This window comes from Sinocyclocheilus grahami, unplaced genomic scaffold (genome assembly GCF_001515645.1).
Source record: "Sinocyclocheilus grahami isolate Dianchi unplaced genomic scaffold, SAMN03320097.WGS_v1.1 scaffold698.1, whole genome shotgun sequence".
In the NCBI taxonomy this organism is placed as follows: domain Eukaryota; kingdom Metazoa; phylum Chordata; class Actinopteri; order Cypriniformes; family Cyprinidae; genus Sinocyclocheilus; species Sinocyclocheilus grahami.
Window position 1 is genome coordinate 338849 of NW_015505877.1, and position 5142 is coordinate 343990.

Here is a 5142-nt window from a genome sequence, read left to right on the forward strand (position 1 = left end):
TGTTTCCTGATCCTGGGAGAGTAGACTACAATGCCGGCTGTTCTGACTCACAGACTGCAAGTAAGTTTTTTTTATATTTAAAGGATTTGCCACTGATGATTCAAACGCGAGTTTTGAGCAGTGTAGAGTAGCGTTTATTGTTTGTCATTTCTCCGATCGCAAATGCAGACATGGTTTTAAGTTTACGCGGTGCGATGCAATGCAACGCGTAAAAAGACAGTATAAGTAATTATAATCCATAATTATGTCCCCACTGGATGCAACGAATGCCTCGTTTGTAATGGGTTTTAATGTTTTTGTCTCTTCGCTACGGCATCACAGTATGGTAGGGGCATAACATTTCCGTCACATGCTTGAGGTATTCGGCCAATCACAACGCACTGGATAGCTGACCAATCAGAGCACACCTCGCAAGCTCGACCGATGAGCTTTGTAAAAATCTACGTGTTTCAGAAAGGCGGGGCATTGAGGAGCAACAATAATGTACAGTATGTGGAAAATAATGTGTTTTTTAAACCTTAAACCGCATAAACACATTTCATTACACCAAATACACATAATAATGTTCTTTTTAGCAATGTCATATGACTCCTTTAAATTAGCCAAAAACTCATCAACTAACACCAATGACTTGTACATATGCGTACAATCATTTTAGACACTTCCAAAACTGTGGCAACAAAGATGGAAATACAATTTTTAAATACATGAATTATGTTTCCATTCTTTGATGCCACAGTTTTGGAAGTGCCTTTGGTGACACACAAGTCATTGGTGTTTGGTGATGAGTCTGCATTTAAAGTCACACCAGAGGTGTTCAGCTGGGATTAGGACTTGGCTTTGTGCAGACCAGTCAAGTTCTTTCACACTGACTGAATCAATCTTTTTTTTTTTTTTTACCTTGCCTTATATACAGAGGCATTGTCGTGTTAGAATAGAAAAGGGTTCTGTTCAAGCTATTGGTATAAAATTAGAAGCACACAATTCCTTAGAATATCATTATATGCTTAAACATTAAAATTTGTACTCGTGGAAATTACTAAAGTAGTCAAACCTTTTCATTAGAAGGGGGTGTCCCAATACTTTGTGCAATATAGTGTATGTTTGGAGCAGTAAGGGGCCCAATTGTACCAATCTACTATAAATTTAAACGGTATTGTCCCATGTTACATTTCATCCACATTTGAACTTCTAAGTTAGTGTCATCTATTTTTAAAACCCAACAAACCTTGCAAAAAAAAAAAAAAAAAAAGGGTTTATGCAGTTTATAACCTTTTTGGTTGTTGTTGCCTACAGTTTTGATTTAGTATCAATACTGAGAAACCAGAGCTCCAGAATATCAGAATAACAGGTCTTCCCAATCAGAGCCTCTGAAGGGCTTTATTACTGCCTTTACATATTTAACATGCAAAAGCTGATTCAAAATCCGTCACCTTCAGCCCACTTTCCAGATGACTGGTGCAAATGATGCTGGTGTTCAGTGTTCAGATCGATCCATCTCCTAATGTCTGCACACTCTCATCATTCACAGCATGGAGTATTTTTCTTGGAACATGGATTGCGGACAACAGATGTTGTTCTTTGGACTGGGCTTCTTGGCTTGGTGCCTCCTGTTTCATGAGTAGCAAAGATGATGAATCAATCAGGTCTAGACTAGCAGAATATCCTACTATGATCTCCTCTTCCTGTTCTTTCAATGCACTAGCCTCACTAAATCTCTAACAAATATCTATAAGCACTTGAGGCAACTGTTTTGGGTAGTGGTGGGAATATTTCAGCATCTAACATTTCCGGAAACGGATTCCAAAGCTGATCAATATTTCAGTGTTTAAAATGGCTTGTTGTTTAATTCTGTGTGAAGCACACAAACATGTCTGCTCTGATGTGCCAACAGAAACAGAAATAAATATATATATATTTATTTATTTATTATCAGAAGAGGCAATGCCACTTTAGTTCAGAAGACGCTGCACAAATGCACAAACGTTCAGTTGTTTCCAACGATTGAGTGAGTCACAGCACAATGAATCATTTTTCTTCCCCGACCCCAGTATGGGACAATCTTGTTACAGGCGACAGTCCCAAATGCGTCATAAAAATCTACTAGACCAGTGGTGTCAAACTAGCAGCCTGTGTTTCATACGGCCTCTTGAGTGTAATTTATCCTTTAATCTGGTCCACAAAAACCTGTTGACTTCATGCATTCTGGTTTAGTCTGTAATGTACGGAGCCCCGCACATGGCATGCAGGGGGGGGAAAAGTAGGCTAAATCATGTGCACGATTTACTATTTCGTTCCCTCGATTTATAAATTGTGTGCACGATTTACTATTTCGTTCCCTCGATTTATAAATTGTGTGCACGATTTACTATTTCGTTCCCTCGATTTATAAATTGTGTGCACGATTTAATATTTCGTTCCCTCGATTTATAAATTGTGCGCCCAATTTAGCAAAACAAGGAAACAAAATCGTAATCGTGTGCACATTTTAGTACATCGAGGGAACGAATTAGTAAATCATGCACACAATTAATTTATTTTTTCTTGCATGTCATGTGCAGGGCTCGGAATTAATTTAATCTTGTAGCTTCCTTATAAAAAAAGCAGCCAAATGTGAATTAAATTAACTTATTAGAGAGAAAAACAAATGCAAAAGGTCCAAACAGGAAATAAAACAGAACACAGAACACAGTTCGTGAATGGAGGTAAAAGAGTGTCACTAATGATATGGAGAGACATAAACTGGGTAAATTATACTGTTCATAGTTTGTGTCGTATTCAGTAGTTAGTATTTCATGTTGTCGTCTGTTGCTATAAATATGGTGGTTTATTTGTGTTCTCTTTTGTCTGAAACTGAGCTGTAATTGAACACTGTGACTTTGAGATATAAATAGACCATTCAGCTCAATTATTTCCCTCATCAGCAATGTTATGGCTTTAATCTACTTAATGTCTATGAACCTGTAAACTGTGATTATTAACTGAGATGTAGAATATATTTAACGTGAAAAAAAAATCTAAATATGCCAGTCAAACAAATAAACACAGCTATCAAAGCAGATTTTATTTGGCAATGCACAAGAAAATGTCTTCAGCTTTGTTTTCTACTAAATTAAAACCTTGATTCATTAAAGTGGAATTTGACATTCCATTCCATTGTGAATGACACACAACTCGACGTAACATCCACGTTTTGGAGACTGAACTCGCCAGACAATCAACATTTTAGAGGCACAGATGTAGTTATGTGTGATCCATGAGTAACCTCAATAAAGTCCACATACTGACCCTGAGAAAGTGATTCAGTTTACCCGTCACTGCCGTTCAGAGACTAAAGCACTGAGTGAAGGAATAAACATTTAAAAAGAAAAAAAAAACATCCACAGAGGCTTGACGATAAGTACTTCATTATTAACAAGCAACTGAGCTGGGCAGCGTTCAGTTCTACTGGGCCATGCTCACGTTTGTTAAGGCCTGGAGTGAATAATTTAACACACAGCAAAGGTTCATATATCTCTGTTTCTACAAAAAAAATAAAAATTATAAATTTTCCAGGAACTTGAAGAGGGGTGAATATAATAACTTGGCTCATTAAAGCAGGTCTCTCTGGCATTTGTTGAGTCAGACTAGCTCAAGATTCATTCACACACTCTTCATGGGGAATAATACAAAATTATATATAGAAAACACAGAAAAGTCAGCCTTTTGACAAAGTTCAGGTTTAATATTTGACCATATATACAGTATATTACCTAGGGACCATATATATTAAATAAAAAATAAAAAAAAGTTAAAATTGTATATATATATATATATATATATATATATATATATAGCTTACATAGAAGTTAAATTATGCTTTGAAAAAGTAAAAAAAAAAAAATTCTGCAGTACTGGTAGTAAGAGACTCAAATTTGAAACCTGCACTGTCTGACTAAATGAAGAATGATTTCTAATGATTTGTGTGCTCACACTTTGCGAATATGTGCATGAATTCTCAAAAACAATATCGTTCTGTGAGGTATTAATGTTATGTCTAAAGTGACTGTTAACATTTCATTGTTTTAATTAAATTAATTAACTTTCATTTTCAATATAGTTTGTTCAATAGCAAAAATTATTTCTTGCAGTCAAAATTTCACTGGCATTAAACTACTGAAAATTTGGTATATTGACAACCCTATTTTTCAATAGAGGTCGAAGAAACCCGCCAACCACTAGAAACTGTTAGTTACAAATTAGTAAAAAAAACATTATTACTGTCAGAGCAAATGGCCAATCAATTATGCAAAAGACAATTGTAAAACATTTCAATGAGGAACAGTACAAACTAAATTATATAAATGAATCCCAGCTCATAAGAACAGACAAGAACAAAAAGCTGACCATTTATCAGTAAGAGCTGGAGATAAAGTGCAAATGATTTATTACCAGGAAACGATTTGACTTAATTCCATCTGTTCGGTGAGATATGACACAGGAAACGTAGCCACGGTGAGCATCACAAGAGACACAGACACAGAAAGTTACAGAATACAGCATCAAAATACGCATTGCCCCTCACCTCAAGTGTACATGCTGCATTCTCCAGAGTCATCGCCCCAAGTGGGTCCCTCCGGTCGCCAAGGAAACTCAATCTAGCTCACGTCTCGCTCCTCTTCCTCCCGGCTCCTCCTCCCCTGTTCAGCATGTGAACCTCAGGGCTATCAATGACCTGAAACAAAAGCAGGTGGATGGAAAAACACGACCGTCATTGGCGCCGGAGCAGCTCACTGCCAATCATTCAGGCCCAGGATTAAGTGTCAGCGAAGACACGGCGGGGCCCTTGGGACAGCCGGAGCGTGTCTCAAATGAACGTCTGTCTGACTGCTTTGCATTCACACTCACTGATTCGCTCACTATAACGCCGACCCTCGCGGTCCCCGTGGGCCGGAGCAGAGACGCAGGCATAAAGCAGTTAGATGCTAATTAAGGTGTGTTCCATCAGGAGAAAGTGGCTTGATTAATGGATGTGAGGGACAGCTCTGCGGAAAGCTGGATATTCCCCTGACACTGCACACCAAACAAACATGACGGGACTCAATGATGCTTGGGGGGGGGGACAGCAAGAATAAGCAGAAAGTGAGAGCTTAAACGTATGTG

At 37.8% G+C, this 5142-nt stretch overlaps 1 protein-coding gene across 2 annotated transcripts in view; it reads right to left on the bottom strand.

Annotated features, from left to right (window-relative positions):
* Positions 1-4813, bottom strand: part of LOC107559778 (tight junction-associated protein 1-like) — a 58150-nt gene extending 53337 nt beyond the window's left edge. The window contains exon 1 of one of the 2 annotated variants that reach the window (XM_016243729.1): positions 4565-4813. The gene's annotated coding sequence lies outside the window, so the exon portion shown is untranslated. The remainder of the gene's footprint in view (positions 1-4564) is intronic. The other variant, XM_016243730.1, reaches the window with a different exon arrangement.
* Between the last annotated feature and the right edge of the window lie 329 nt (positions 4814-5142).